Here is a 16229-nt window from a genome sequence, read left to right as displayed (position 1 = left end):
CTACAAAACATTGTAGCTTAGCCTCACCTTCCTTTAAACCTGCTCAGAACACATACTCAGCCTGCAGTTGGGTGAAATCATCCAACACAGAGTGCTTTCCTAACAAAGTGTTGCCTGTCTCATGTAAGGTATTGAATACTGTACTGAAAGTGGAGACTAAAATGATTCACTCCATACCACCCTAAAGCTGGAAAATCTTAAGTCAAGCCACCATAAGTTAGACAGTCTGTACTCACTGTACAGAATCGGTCATGAAAATTTATCAGGCAATATCTACTCTATTCAACAACCAGCTCTGTCCTTGGACTTGCTCCAGTTTCCAAGAGGAGACTTAACTTGCACAGTTTTATGAGAAAGCAACAGGGACAGCCTGGCAGTGTCCATTCTGGATGCCCCTACCCTCCATTCTGGGAGAAGTGTGCTAAGAGGCACCATGATCACAGCTTAGCTAAAGATTTCTTTTTTATTTGAAAGGCAGCATGATGGGGCTGGTGCTGTGGTGTAGTGGGTAAAGCCACCGTCTGCAGTGCTGGCATCCCATATGGGTGTTTGAGCCCTGGGCTGCTCTACTTCTGATCCAGCTCTCTGCTAATGCACCTGGGAAAGCGGCAGAAGATGGCCCAAGTCCTTGGGCCCCTGCACCCATGTGGGTGACCCAGAAGCTCCTGGCTCCTGACTTCAGACTGGCTCAGTTTGGCTATTGCAGCCATTTGTGGAGTAAAACAGTGGATAGATCTGGGTTTGTGTGTGTGTGTGTTTGTGTGTTTTTCTGTCTCCCTCTCTCTCTTTCTGTAACTCTGCCTTTCAAATAAATAAGTAGATCTTTAAAAAATAATAAAATTTTTTAAAAAAGGCGGAGAGGGGAGGGAGGCAGAGATAGACAAAGATCTTCCATTAGCTGGTTCACTTCTGAAAGAACTGGAACAACCAGCGCTGGCCCAGGACAAAGCCAAGACCCAGGAATTCCATCCTGGTTTCCCACATGAGCGGCAGGGACCTGAGCAGCTGAGTTATCGTCTTCTAGTTTCTCAGGTGCTTTAGCGGGGAGCCGAATTGGAAATAGAGCAGCTGGGGCACTCCAATATGGATGCCAGCGTCACAGGCAGCAGCTTAACTGGCTGCACCACAATGCCAGCCCCACACCAGCTTACCTCCACACAGCATGCAGCCCTTATGCTTAGGGTCCTGCCAGCCTCAGAGTGCTCCTAGGAGCCCCGGCTCTTCCTCTCTCTAGTCTGATGTGGGGGTTCTACTCCAGTCTTGGTTTTATTTATTTGTTCAAAATGGTTTTTCTCCTTCTCCTTCTCCTTCTCCTTCTCTTCTTCCTCCTTCTCCTCCTCCTCCTCTTCCTCCTTCTCCTCCTCATCTTTCTTCTTCCTTCTTCCTTCTTCATTCTTCCTTCTTTCTTCTTCTTCATGAAAACCTTACTTTCTTTGGACTTGAGCCACTTAGAAAATATAAACCATAGAGACATTCAGGCTCCACCTGGCCTCCTCCTGCTCTCATGTCAGTGACCTCAGAGCCCCCTGAAGGAGAAGAAGTGCAGGTGAGGAGACAGAGAGGGGACAAGGGTTAGTATCTCCAAAGTCTGTGGGAATGCGCATCCTCAGCTCAAGTCTAGCGGACAGCAAGACTTGTCACCCAACGAGTGTCAGTCATTGCAGGTTCACGACCCCTTACTAGAATTTTCAAAGCCCCCACAAAGCTGAGATAACCCAAAAGCTTTCCATCATTCATTTGGCAAAACTTGATTTGACCTGAATTTGCTTGGCAGCGAAACTTCACCTGAGCCAACACTGGCTGACTGCAGAGTCTTGAAGCACATGATGGTGCTGGCTCCGCCTCTGCGGGGGCTGGCGGCTCACGGGGCCGGCACCTGATTACCTCCCGAAAGTCAGAATATTCTGAATTCTGAAACACAGCTGGCCCTGGAGACCTGTTTCCTCTTGAAACCTGGACGCTACATCTCTCTCTCTTTTTTCATTTTTCTTTTTTTTTTTTCAAAGATTTATGTATTTGAAAGTCAGAGTCACCAAGAGATAGGGAGAGACAGAGAGGAAGAGATCTTCCATCTGCTGGTTCACTCCCCAAATGCTTGCAATAGCCAGGGCTGGGCCAGGCAGCAGCTAGGAGTTGGGAACTCAATCTGGGTCTTCCATGTGGGTGGCAGGGCCCCAAGCTTCAGAACCATCATGCTGCCTCCCAGGGTGCACATTAGCAGGAAGCTGGATTGGAAATGGAGCCAGAACTTGAACTCTGGCTCTCCAACATGGGATGGGAGCATCCCAAGTAGTGAGTAAACCACTGCACCAAATGCAACTCCTCCCTTGTCTCTCCTGACCCTCCAACTCCGCCCGCCCTGCGTGTTCTCTTGGGTTACAGGAATGGACCCAGTTTTGGAGATCAGTCTCTCACTTTGCAGGCGTCCTGGACTTGTGGTGGGCCTGGCTCCATGTACTGAGGCTTCTCTGTTGTAACGAGGAGGGATTTTGAGAGACCTCCCTGCAGAGCTGGGCTCTTGCCCTTCTGATGACTCAAAGGACTAATGGAAGAAACCACAAAGCCTTTGGACTTGGACTGAGCCATGCTAGCAGCATTCCAGGAGCTCTAGCCGGCAGATGGGACTTCTCCGCCTCACAATCACATGAACCCATTCCCCTGAAAAATCCCCTCCTCTTGCCCCCTTTCTCCCTTCCTCTCCTTACCCTCCCCTCTCTTTCTCTTCCATTGTTTCTACCTCTCTGGAGATCCCTCATGCAGACCTGTGACTTGTTAGTAGCAAACAGAATTTGGTAAAGGTGAAAACATTTCGCAGATATAATTAGGTCTCAAATCAGTTGATTTTCTTGAATGAAAACATTGATTATCCTGGGTGAGCCTGACTTCATCAAGCAAAAGGCTTTAAAAGAGAGACTAGACCCTCCCTGTGGTCACAGACTGTCCCAATTGTTGGCTTTGAAGAAGTCATGAAGCCCCGTGGAGAGGCCCCTTGGCAAGGAACTGTGGGCAGCCTTGAATTGCAAGAGTATCCACCTGGCTACCAGCAAGAAAATAGGACCTCAGTGCTACAAGAGCAAGAATACGAGTTCTGGAAGCCACTGAGGGAGCCTGGGAGCAGGTCTTTCCCCGTGTGAGCCTCTGGTGAGGCTGCAGTCACAGCTGACATCTGGGTTGCAGCCTGGTGCAGCCCTGGTACAGAGGAGTCAGCCAAGCGAGTTCAGACTCCTGATGGACAGAAACCGAGCTAATAAGTGTGTGTTGCTTTAATCTGCTAGCTGGTAGTGATTTGTTATGCATCAATAAAATTCATGCACTAGGCACGTCCCATAACTTCCCTGTGTCCAGTTGCTTTCTGGAAACTGGGGAGATGGTTGCACTAGTCATGCCTCAGAGTCCCTCAGGCTCTCGCTCTATGTATGAAGCTTTGGTGCTGAGAGACAAGATCTGTCCTCCAAGGGGTTGCACGTGGGATGGGGGTGTGGGTGCCAAGAAGGTGTGCCATTGGGGTTGCTGGTGCCCAGGCAGAAAGACAAGCAGAGAGCTGAGGCCCCGCCTCGTGTTCTCAATGCCCCATCTGCCGGGCTGGCCACTGCCCACAGCTGGCACAGCTCCGACTGCAGAGGCGATCGGCTTTCAAGAGCAAGGAGAACAAAACATCCTCTTTCCCCTGCCCCGCAAGGCCAGCGCCACTATGCTGGACACCTGCCCCCATTTCCGGGGATTTAGGAGGGGGCAAAGAGTCCGCTCTTCGCAGAGTCTGTCTGGAGACACCCAAAGCTCCTGGGCTGGTGACTTCTAGAAACAGCTGGGAGAACTCACGGGAAGCTGAGTCAAGGAGGCCATCGGTTTCCTGCCAGCTCGCAGCAAACTTCAGGAGCAGGTGAGGCTGTATTCTGTGCTCTCTCACCCAGTGCATCTGCCAAATCTCCCTGCTTCCAGTTCCGGGGGTCCCAGACCACCCATGCCCCCCAAAGGTGGAGTGGTGGACCTCTGCCTTCTGTCCCCTCACCCTCCCTCACCAGCCGTATGACACCCTCTTCCCACTGGCTCAAGGGATTGTCCCTTATTAAATTCCTCGGGGGATGATCTCATTAAGCCCTGCTACGGGTCACTTCTATTTCAGGGAGAATAAGTGTGTGGCCCTCTGTGGGCAGCTGGCTAACTGAAACCTGAGGAAGAGGCTGGGGGGTGGAGGAAGCCTCCAGTGTGGGCAGTGTCTGGCTGAGTGAGGTGAGGCCAGGGGTACTCAGGAGAGAGCTGATAAGGAGGAACACACAGGCCATGGGGGGTGGGGGCGGAGAGATAGAAGCCACTGTGGACTGCAGCCTGATCTCCCCAGATAGCCTCCCTGCTGCCTCCCAGGCCACCCCACCCAGACACATGAGTCCTGCCCAGCACGAAGTGATAAGGACCCAGGCCAGGATGTGGCAGCAGAGATGGAAAAGCAGGAGACATGAGAGAACTTGGAAACAAATTTGATAGGGATGAAGCAGAGGACAGAGCCCAAGATGACCTTTAAAGATCCCTGGAGGAGGAGGAGAGGTGCCCGGGTACCAGCCCGGCAGAGGCCTCACAGCAATGCCAAGTTCACCACTCTGTTGTTGAAAGACCCTCTCCTCACCCATTTCTGAAAAAGCATTTTCTGTCTCCAGTCTTCTAATTCTTCTGCCATTCATCTCTTTCATGCATGCCCAGTGTATTCAACCCCTAGAAATTCAGATGGACTGGGGCTCACACCCTCCCCCCAAGCCTGGCCATGCAAATGTTTAAACCGTTGTGCTGGTTTGCAGGACAGCTGCTGTGGGAAGGCACGGGAGGAAGGTTTGGGGTTGGGGACCTTAAAGCCAAATGAACTTGTGACTTTTGTTAATGCTGGCAGATATGTGACTCCTAATTGCGAGGCCCTTGACGGATCTTGGAATCCCCCAAGCCTGGCTTTTATCATCCCTAAAACCAGGAAGTGGACTTAGACGATTTCTTCTTTGTTGTATGGATGTGAAAGGGCCTTAAAAAGTTAGTTTCCTGCACAAATAGGAGGGAGTTCTTTCTTTCTGAAAACAATAGCAATGTGGCAACCACAGGGTGGGCGTGAGTTGTGGGGTGGGGCCTCCATGCCTTGCCTTGCCACGTGAGCCACAATTCTGCTGTTTCTGGCCTCTTTCTGGAAGAAGAATGACCTGCCTGTTTGGTAGTTTTCGGGGAAGGAACTGGATACGCTCAGCAAAGCCAGCAAGGACTTGCCTGCCTACAGAGAGGGGATATTCTGGGCTGCTCATCAGGTCCCACATCTGCCTTCCAGGGAACCGGGGGGACAGTACAGCACCCCTTGCAGCTAGGGAAGGGCTGTCTACGTTAGCCACAAGCATACTAGGAAGTGTGTGGGGCCTGCAGGTGTGCACCATGTCCTCCAACAGAGATTCTACCCGCCATAAAGTTGATATTTAAATATGGACTGGGCAGGTAGGTGGTTGGCACAGTGGTGAAGTCACTGTCTGGGCTGCCCCCCATCCTGCATCAGAGTCCCTGGGTTTGAGTCTCAGATCTGCTTTCAACTCAGCTTCCTGAGAATGCACACCCTGGGGGCAGCAGGGGTGGCTCAAGTACTTGGGTCCCTGCTACCGCATGGGGGATCCAGATGGTGTTCCATGCTCCTGGCTATGGCTCAGCCCAGTCCTGGCTGTTGTGGGTGTTTGGAGGAGTGAACCAGCAGATCTTTTTCTTTGTCTCTCTGTGTTTCAAATAAATCGATCAAACCTTTTTAAAAAATTAAATCACCTACTACCTGTGTCTTATTTCTTAATTGGTACAAAACCACAGATGAGGAAGAGATTTATTACACATACTTCCACTCCAGCAAGGAGAAAGAAGACACATCCAGAAAGTCCAGGTTCTGAAGTTTTCCTTCCTTGGGAATTCCATTCTTTCTAAACTCCTCTCACCACTGCCTTCAACACTCCCAAACAAGTGTCTACTTCTAAGCACGCTCATTCTCAGCATGCCTGGCTCCATTGTGATACCTTTCTCCAATGCTTTTCCTCTTCTCTATGCTGCAAAATTCTCTTCATTCTTGGAGTCTGGCTCAGAGATCTCCTCCCAGGTGAGGCCTCCCCACAGAAGCCCAGGCTGGGTCGGCAGCTTCCTTGTCTCGGTTCTAGTAGATGTGGTGCATATTTCTATTACACGGTCATGTAGTCCTAATGCTAGGTGACCTCATGTCTGTCCTGCCCACTGGGGCAGATCGGGTTGAGCCCTGCACGTGGAAGGACCTCCTCTGGTCACATCGGTGGCCTGGGTGCCCAGCCTGGTGGGTGGCTCCACAGGCATATAAAAAGCTCATGGAAGGAATGAAGGCGAGATGATGTTTTGACATATTTATCTATGTGTTTTCCATAGTATTCTGCCCTACCTGATCTATTGCAAGTAGACTGCCAGGCTGGTGATTCCTTGTGTCAGGGACTTGAGCTTGATGCATAACAGAAGGAACCTGAGGCGATGACTCTTCCTGTCCTTTGAAGATAATCTAAACTGAGTGTAATGTCTATTTGTTGGGTACAGGGAGTGGAAGCTGGGGGTTGTTGGAGATGGTCTTAGAGAGAAGCCATCCAAAGGGCCTGGAGAGAAGGCTGGCGGGGGGCGCTCACCCCTCCACATCCATGAGTCCATCTATGATGCAGGTGACTGTCCATCCTCATGGAAGCCTTTGGGAATCCCAGACCTCTGCCTCCCAAGCCTGATATGAAAAGGAAGTGGGGGTGGACATTAGGTGCAGTGGTGAAGATACTGCTGGGGGCCGGCACTGTGGTGTAGTGGGTAAAACCGTCACCTGCAGTGCTGACAGCCCATATGGGTGCCAGTTTGAGTCCCAGCTGCTCCACTTCCGATCCAGCTCCCTATTATGGCCTGGGAAAGCAGTAGAAGATGGCCCAAGTCCTTGGGCCCGGGACCCACGTGGGAGATCCAGAAGAAGCTCCTGGCTCCTAGCTTTGGACCAGCCCAGATCTGGCTGTTGTGGCCACTTAGGGGAGTGAATCAGTGGATGGAAGACCTCTTTCTCTTTCTCTCTCTCTGCCTCTGCCTCTCTGTAACTCTGCCCTTCAAATAAATAATCTTAAAAAAGAAAAAGATGCTGCTAGGAAGGCGTACATCCCATATCAGAGGTTTGAGTTCGAGTTTCCACTCCACTTTTTTTTTTTTTTGGCCAGGCAGAGTTAGACAGTGAGAGAGAGACAGAGAGAAAGGTCTTCCTTCCGCTGGTTCACTCCCTCAATGGCTGCCACGGCCGGCGCTGCGCCGATCTGAAGCCAGGAGCCAGGTACTTCCTCCGGGTCTCCCATGCAGGTGCAGGGCCCAAGCACTTGGCCATCCTCCACTGCACTCCCAGGCCACAGCAGAGAGCTGGACTGGAAGAGGGGCAACCAAGACTAGTACCGGTGCCCCAACCAGGACTAGAACCCGGTGTGCCAGCGCCGCAGGCAGAGGATTAGCCTAATGAGCCACGGCGCCGGCTCCCACTCCACTTCTGATTCCAGCTTTCTGCTGATGTGCACCCTGGGAAGCAATAGGTGATGGCTCAAATCCTTGAGTTCTTGCCATTGATGTAGAAGACCCAGATAGAGTTCTTGCCCAGCCTTTGCTGTTGGGGGCATTTGGGGGACACATCTGTGAATGAAAGATCTGTCTCTATCAAGTATTTTTTAAATTAAGTTGTGGCACAGTAGGTTAAGCTGCTGCTTGCAATACCTGCATCCCCTACCCGAACAGAGTTCTTGGCTTCTGGCTTTGGCCTGGATAAGCTTTGGCTATTACAGTCATTTTGGAGATCTCTCTCTCTCTCCCTCTGTCTCTCTGTCTCTCTCTCTCTCTCTCTCTCTCTCATCACTCTATCAAATAAATAAAAAATATTTTTAAAAATTACAGAATAAGTAAATAAACACAAAAGTGATAAAAAAAAAAAAAAGACACAGAGTCCAGCTACTGCGCTCCCCTAGGCTTTGACAAACAAAGCCCGCATGGGTGGACAACCAGGGCTTTTTCCACTTTCTGAGCACCTGGCTTCTGCAGGTGCCTGGGTGCAGATGGAAAACAAGGCTTCAGCAATCATTGGGGTAGACGCTCCTGCCACGCAGGGGCCTCAGAGCAGGCATTACAGTGACTTATGGGAAGACCAGAAAGTGGTTTCTTGCATACTTACCTTGGAGAGCCAGATTATTACCCACTACAAATCAATTCTGAATCCCTTGCGTGGTCCCTGAAAGCTTGCTCTCCTGCTCATCTTTTGTACTCCAGAAAATTTTCCAAGGCTTGAACTGGCCCAGAAATTGCTCTGTCCTTCCCTCTCCTGTTCCCTGGAATGTAGCCATTGGGGAGGGTGTCTCATTCCCAAGACGACACACTGACGTCAGTGAGCTCACAGCAGCCCGGGGCAAGCCTGGCACAGCCCTGCCAGAGACTAAGGTGAGCAGAGTTCTCCTATGGCTCCTTCTGTGAAGACAGACAGCAAGGGGCTGCTCAAGGTCAAGTCGTACCTCTGGAGTCTGGAAAAGAAACCCTCCGTGCAAACAAGCCCACGGAGACAAGGCAGGCCTGTTGGGGACAAACAGGACCCCTCCAGACTTGAAGATGATGCCAGCAGCCAGTGCCAGGGAAGACAGGGTGGCCAGGAAGAGCCTTCGGTCGATCCCTCTGTGAGGCTCCACAAGTCACCTCTAACCCAAGGAAGACTTTGTAGAACCTGCGCGGGGCGGGCATCTATCACAGCGGTTAAGATGCTACTTGGGACGCCTATGTCCCATGTGGACAAGAGCCTGGTGCCAGTCCCCACTGTTTCTGATCCAGCTTCTGGCTGAGGTGCACCCTGGGATGCAGCAGATAATGGCTTGAGTACTTGGGTCCTGGCTGCTCACATGGGAGACCCTGATGAAGTTCTTGGCTCCTGCTTTGGGCTGGCCCAGCTGCATCTCTTGCCAGCATTTGATGAGTGAACCAGAGGATGGAAGACTGATCCTTTTCTCTCTCTCTCTCTCTCTCTCTCTCTCTCTCTCTCTCTCTCTCATCTCTCCCTGCATCATTCCACTATTACCAGTCACAGAGGGGAGGGCAGCTGCCAGAGCGAGTCTTGTGAGTTCTTTTCCTCCTTTTATTTTTTTATTTTTATTTATTTATTTTTTTTGACAGACAGAGTGGATAGTGAGAGAGAGAGACAGAGAGAAAGGTCTTCCTTTTGCCGTTGGTTCACCCTCTGATGGCCGCCACGGCTGGCGCGCTGTGGCCGGCACACCGCGCTGATCCGAAGGCAGGAGCCAGGTGCTTCTCCTGGTCTCCCATGGGAGAGTGCAGGGCCCAAGCACTTGGGCCATCCTCCACTGCCTTCCCGGTCCACAGCAGAGAGCTGGCCTGGAAGAGGGGCAACCGGGACAGAATCCGGTGCCCGACCGGGACTAGAACCCAGTGTGCCGGTGCCGCTAGGTGGAGGATTAGCCTATTGAGCCATGGCACTGGCCTTTTTCCTCCTTTTATTAGGCAGAAAAGAAACTGTCATTTGATTGGCAAGTGACAGTAAAGCATCTGGTCTGGGAGGAGAGCAGGTGGAGTACCCAAGCAGGACACTGGCTTTGGAGAATGTCCCGGTTTTTAAGGCATTACCATCTATTTATTGGGTCATTCCATTGGGAGTGCCCATTGAACAGGGGGTTTCACATACACATGTTGAGTGGCTTGGGGCTCATGGAGATAGCAGGGGGTCTCCTGCATACTGTCTGTCTCCTTAGGGGCTCAGCCCCCTCCTCTGCTAGCTCTGGGTGATAGATTGCAGCCACCACCCTGGAGGTGTGATTTAAAGCCATAAGGTCACTCAATATAGCCTGGATCTCTTGGAACAAGTACGACTCTCCCCAGAGGCCCAGCCCCTTCCCCTGCCAGCTCTGGGTGAAATATTGCAGCCACGCTGAGAGTGTGATTTAAGGCTGCAAGGTCACATATGCAGCACAAGAAGCTATTAGTGGGGGAGATGGCGGTTGGTCTGGAGACAGGCTTTCCAGCCACAGCTGACAGCTTGCTTGTGAAGGACATTCTACCTCTGTCTGAGGGGCCCACGGACTCCCAGCCCCACTGGACAGCCTCATGTACCTTTCAAAAAAAAAAAAAAAAAAGAAAGAAAGAAAGTTGAAGGAATAATTCAAATATAAAGTTGAATTAATAATTCAAATATATTTTTAAAACAAGAAACTGCAAGCATCTACTATATTTAAAAAAAAAAAAAAGATTTTAGGCCGGTGCCATGGCTGAATAGGCTAATCCTCCGCTTGCAGCACCGGCACACTGGGTTCTAGTCCCAGTCAGAGCGCCAGATTCTGTCCCGGTTGCCCCTCTTCCAGTCCAGCTCTCTGCTGTGGCCCGGGAGTGCAGTGGAGGATGGCCCAAGTGCTTGGGCCCTGCACCCTCATGGGAGACCAGGAGAAGCACCTGGCTCCTGGCTTCGGATCAGCGTGGTGCGCCAGCTGCAGCGCACCGGCCGCAGCGGCCATTGTGGGGTGAACCACCGGAAAAGGAAGACCTTTCTCTCTGTCTCTCTCTCTCTCACTGCCCACTCTGCCTGTCAAAAAAAAAAAAAAAAAAAAGATTTTATTTATGTATTTGAGAGGTAGAGTTATAGACAGAGAGAGGCAGAGAGAGAGAGGTCTTCTATCCACTGGTTCATTCCCTAGATGGCTGCAATAGCTGGAGCTGAGCTGATCTGAAGCCAGGAGCCAGGAGCTTCTTCTGGGTCTCCCATGTGGGTGCAGGGGCCCAAGGACTTGGGCCATCTTCTACTGCTTTCCCAGGCCATAGCAGAGAGCTGGATTGGAACTGGAGCAGCCGGGACTTGAACCAGCGCCCACATGGGATGCTGGCACTGCAGGTGGTGGCTTTACCCACTATGCCACAGAGCCGGCCCCCCCAAATTCTTGTATGTGTGCCTGGGAGCACAGTCTGTTTCGGGGAGACGACTCTTTCCACAGGGCAGTGACCCTTTCCTTCTCTGACTTACCACCATGCGGGTAATCTATCTCACAGATTTAGCTCTTCTCATTGCTCTTCGCCTGTGAGTTCTTTGGCTTCTTAGATGGTAAATTCTAGAGCCTCTCAGTATTTCCCAGAACAGCAAACAGAGTTGGGAGTGGGGATGGGAAGAATGCACAGAGGAATGTGTATTACACTGATCCTCCCAGGTCGCCAGAGTGTTATGATTTGAGGAATCTGCAAAACCTAGCTCAACAAAAATATTTACCTCTTCCTAGCCGAGCTGATTGCTATCTGAAATCCCCACCTTGTATTCCATTCCTAGAGGGCTTCCAGAGAAGTGTTTATTTTAGTTGGACTGAAGAATTCCATCCCCTGGGTGGGGCACGATATTAGTCAGCTGTCACATTAGGACAGATTCGTTTCTATCATTGATTATAAACGGGGGGACTGGGAGACCTGGGGATTGAGTCTCAGGCCAGGAGTGTTTGGTTGTGGGAAGTGGGCGATGGACAAGGAAGGGCTGACATGCGAGGGATTTGAGTGGAAGGGCCTGAGCATGGAGGGGAGAGACATATGGAAGACAGTGTTTGCATGATTGCTGCCTTCGGTGAAGCTTCCTGTCCTGGAGGTAACTCAGCGTTTTGTCAGTTTCAGGGACAAGCACTTGGCTTTCTGGGAGCAAGGGCTTGCTCTCGCACATTTCACACACCCAGACGGCTGGACCAAAGTGCACGAGGCGATGTTTTCTTGAGCTACAGATGGGCCAGCTTTGGAATGCACCCCTTCTCTTTGCAAGCATCCTGGAATTTTCGGGGCGGGGGCTGGGAGGCTGGCTCCTTTTAATGAGGCTTCCCTGTGATCCCGGTAAAGGGTTTGGAGGGGCCTCCCTGCAGAGCTGGGCTTCTGCTCTTTTGGTGACCTGAGGGAGGGAACCAGAAGCAGCATCTAAAGGCTAGGGCTGCTGCGCTGAGCCCTGCAGGGATGCCCGACTCCCAGGAGTGAAGGTAGGAAACTCCTGTGGTTCCTCCTCAGCCAGAGCCCTCTTCTGCACAATCAGACGGTGAGTTCTAAGGTCCCCTCCAGGCCTGGTGGTTACTCATGGTAACCAGTAAATGACAGTTACTCAAGAAGTGGGGAGGCCTTTGAAACCTGCCAGGTCCCGTGGTCCCAGGAGCTTGTTGGCCTGGCTGGTGGGGCCCCTCCCAGTGCCACCTCCCATCTCTAAATCCCCCACTTGGTCTTTCTCCCCGGGAGCCCCTCTCTGTTTCCCCCCAAGGCTCAGTGCCTTTGCACTTACTCCTCAAGAGGGACCTCACAAGGAGACACTCTGCTTTGCAATTAATTTTAGGTTATTGTTGCCAGTGTCGGGTCTATTGAAGTACTTTAATGAATGCTTGTATTGTTCTCATGCCCAGGGCTTTTTTCAAATGATCAGCACATTATACAGCACAGTAATGAGTCTAATTCCCCACTCCTCAGCACACACACACACACACACAGGCATAGCTACGTTCCCCAGATGCATACTGTACTGAAAGAGTAGCATTTAGAGGCACCAGAGAACGGTTTGGTCAAAATTCCCCCATTTAGTGCTAGTGACCTGCGGCAAGTCATTCATTCATTAATTCATTCATTCTCCTGTGTCAGTCATATAATCCCTGCAAAATGGTAGCTCTACCCACCCCAGCTACCTCTCAGGGCTGTGTAAAGAAACTCAGGCAATCACACTGAGCCCGGGGTTCAACTCTGTACAAATGTATATTGCTGGTTTTAATTCAGCAAAGAGATAAGATGACAATTGGAGGAGCGAGGGCTCAAGGCCCAGGCCAGAACTGGGGAGAGATGGTTTGCATGAGAATCACGCTTGTTCTGGGCCCTGACCCTCCTGATGCCTTTCCCGGAGCCAGACTCTGCCTGTGATCCGTTTCCTTCATCTCTGTCCTTGGAAGCCCTGCTTTTTCTCCAAGACGCCAGCTGAAAGCTTCCTCTTCCTCCAAGTCCTTTTTGCTCTTGGGACTTCATTTTTCCCTCCCACGTGTCCCCATCTTGCACTGCTGTTGCAAAGTGTTCGTAGGCTGAGCCTTGTTATGAGTCTGCAGCACTGCTCTCGAGGGAGGGAACCGTATTCTCTTCCAGGAATCCTAACTCTTCCCATAAGTCCACAGGACCTTGGTCAGGTGAACCGCCTTTTGTGAGCCTCAGTTGCCTCCTCTGTATAACCTGCTGCTTCTTGCTGATTGTGGTGATTTGCCGCCAAGAGCCTTACACAGTGTGCCTTTGCATAAGTGGAAAAAAGTCGTTCGAAAAAAATTGAACTGTGTGTATAATGTGTTGAGCTCTCTTAAGACACGCTGGAGAGGATGGGCACTTGGTAATGCGTGGGGCTGTGGAATGCTGGGATGATCCCCACCCAGTTATATCTTCCCCACCCAGGATTTAGTACCCGAAATGTCACCAAAGATTAATTCCTGTGGATTCCTCTTCAGAGGCACTCCTTTGTGTTTCAATACCACTGGGAGAGGCAAAGCATTAAAGCAAGTCACCTTCTGGGGTATTGGGTGGAGACACTCACATGGCTGGGAGGTGATGAATCCTGGTGAGAGAGTTTGCCTAGGACTAGTCTTGCTTGATGTATCAGACCAAATGGTCCATATTCTTCTCTTAAAGATTTATTTATTTATTTGAAAGGCAGGGTTACAGAGGGGCAGAGACAGAGGGAGAAGTCTTCCATCTGCTGGTTCACTCTCCAAATGGCCGCAGTGACTGGAGCTGGGACCCATCCGAAGCCAGGAGTCAGGAGCTTCTTCCAAGTCTCCCATGAGGCTGTAGGGGCCCAAGGACTTGGGCCATCTTCCAGTGCTTTGCCAGGCCATAGCAGAGAGCTGGATCGGAAGAGGAGAAGCTGGAACATGAAGCTGTAGGTAGAGGCTTAGTCTATTATGCCACAGCACTCTATATTTAATTTTTAAAAAAGATTTATTTATTTGAAGGGCAGAGTGATGGGGAGGGGGAGAGAGAGAGAGAGAGAGAGAGAGAGAAAATTTTCCATCCATTGGTTCACTCCCCAAATGGTCCCAACAGCTGGATCTGGACTAGGCCAAGGCAAGGAGCTGGATTGGAAATAGAACAGTCAGGACTTGAACCAGTACTCTGATATGGGATGTTAGTGATGCAAGCAGCAACCAGTCCCAGCATCAGTTTAAATACATTTACAGGAACCAAATGGAATAAGAAGGCAGGGGGAGAGGTCAGCCTGGAGCTTCTGTGCCTTCCCGGGGTGCACCACCCTCCCATTGAGGGTGAACACCCTCAATGTGTTCACCAATGGGAAGCCCCCCGGACCCTGTTGTTTGGAGGTTTTGTCGAAGTTTGATCACATAGCCATGATTGATTACATCACTGCCATTGGTGATCATGCTCTATCTCCAGCCCCTCTCCCCTCCCTGGAGGCTGGCAAGGGGCTGGAAGTTGCACCCCTTAGAAGCTGATTCCTCTGGTTACCAGCCCCACCGTGAAGCTGTCCAGGGGTCCTCCCAAAACACCTCAGTAGCAGGTGTGCAGCTCAGGTGTGTTGGCCAGGGGCTCCTTAGGAATGACAAGACACTCCTATGGCTCAGCAGATTCCTAGGTTTTTTTTCTTTTTCTTTTTTTTTTTTTTTTTTTTTGAACAGGCAGAGTGGACAGTGAGAGAGAGAGACAGAGAGAAAGGTCTTCCTTTGCCGTTGGTTCACCCTCCAATGGCCGCTGCGGCCATCCGAAGGCAGGAACCAGGTACTTCTCCTGGTCTCCCATGGGGTGCAGGGCCCAAGGACTTGGGCCATCCTCCACTGCACTCCCTGGCCACAGCAGAGAGCTGGCCTGGAAGAGGGGCAACCGGGATAGAATCCAGTGCCCCGACTGGGACTAGAACCCGGTGTGCTGGCGCCACAAGGCGAGGATTAGCCTAGTGAGCTGCGGCGCCAGCCAGATTCCTAGGGTTTTAGGAACTGTGTGGGACCAGGGCAGATACCAGCACAGGGTCTCTCCCGCAGTTCTTGCATTCAATGCTGGAGAGCGGCACGTGGAGGCGTTCTCCATTCGGCTGGCATCCCCAGAACTTCGAAGCTCTTACGGAATCTTCTCCCAGAATGCAGAGGGTCTTCTGTGACTACCCATAGGGAAGGTCCCTAGGGCTGGAGGCAACTCCCTCCTACCCCACTGTTTCCCTTACTCTTCTTCTGTAGTGTTCAGTGCTAGGTCCCACTTGCCTCCCAGGGAGGTCAGCATGAAATCTTTGGCTGTTACCTCTCCAAGCTGTCAGGGGCAGGGGACATCTGGGTTTCTGCTGGTCTTTCATTTTCATTTATTTGTTTATGAAGATTTGTATTTGTGTATTTGAAAGTCAGAGTTACAGAAAGAGAGGGAGAGACAGAGAGAGCGACTTTCCATCCGCTGGTTCATTCCCAAGATGGCTGCAACAGCCAAGGCTGGGGCCAAGCCAAAGTCAGGGGCCAGGAGCTTCATCCAGGTCTCCCACATGGGTGCAAGGGCTCAAGTAGTTAGGCCAAGTTCTGCTTTCCCAGGCGCATTAGCAGGAAGCTGGATCAGAAGTGGAGCAGCTGGTACTCAAATGCCAGTGCCACAAGCTAAAGCTTAACCTGCTATGTCACAATGCAGGCCCCCTTTTTGGTCTTTTAAAAACAGATTTTTTTTTTATTTATTTGAAAGATAGAGTGACAAAGAGAGAAAGAGAGAGAGGGAGAGATTCTATCTATTGGTTCACTCCCCAAATGGCTGCAACAGCAGGAGCCGGGAACTCCACCTGGGTTTCCCACATGAGTGGCAGAGGCCCAAGTACATGAGCCATTTTCTGCTGCTTTCCCAGGTGCATTAGCAGGGAGCTGTATTCAAAGTGGAGCACACAGGACTCGAACTTGTGCTCCGATATGGGATGCCAGTGTCATAAGTGGTGGCTTAACTTGTGGTGCCACAACATTGGCCCCTTCTGCTGGCTTGGCTGTCACTCAGTGGAAGTCTCTGTGAGAACATCTGTCCCTGCTTTCCCATTAGCACTTGGGGCCAGTGCTGTGGTGCAGCGGGTTAAGCTGGGGCCTGGCATGCCCACATCTCCTATCAGAGCTCTGGTTGAGTCCTGGCACCTCTGCTTGTGATCCAGCTTCCTGCTAATGCATCCTGGGAGGCAACAGGTGATGGCTCAAGTGCCTGCCCCGCCAGCCAAGTGGGAGACT

General features: G+C 51.3%; 1 protein-coding gene across 7 annotated transcripts in view; it reads left to right on the top strand.

Annotated features, from left to right (window-relative positions):
• The first annotated feature begins 3509 nt into the window (after positions 1 to 3509).
• The window catches only part of ARK2N (arkadia (RNF111) N-terminal like PKA signaling regulator 2N), a 108092-nt gene continuing 95372 nt past the window's right edge, over positions 3510 to 16229 (top strand). For 3 of the 7 annotated variants that reach the window (XM_070050261.2, XM_070050255.2, XM_070050263.2), the window contains exon 1: positions 3602 to 3880. The gene's annotated coding sequence lies outside the window, so the exon portion shown is untranslated. Of the gene's footprint in view, positions 3881 to 16229 lie in introns of all 7 variants that reach the window. The other 4 variants (XM_089305181.1, XM_070050262.2, XM_089305183.1 and 1 more) reach the window with 3 other exon arrangements.

This window comes from Oryctolagus cuniculus, chromosome 10, assembly GCF_051225735.1.
Source record: "Oryctolagus cuniculus isolate XC-2025 breed Fujian yellow rabbit chromosome 10, ASM5122573v1, whole genome shotgun sequence".
In the NCBI taxonomy this organism is placed as follows: Eukaryota; Metazoa; Chordata; class Mammalia; order Lagomorpha; family Leporidae; genus Oryctolagus; species Oryctolagus cuniculus.
This window is presented reverse-complemented; position numbering and strand designations above follow the sequence as displayed.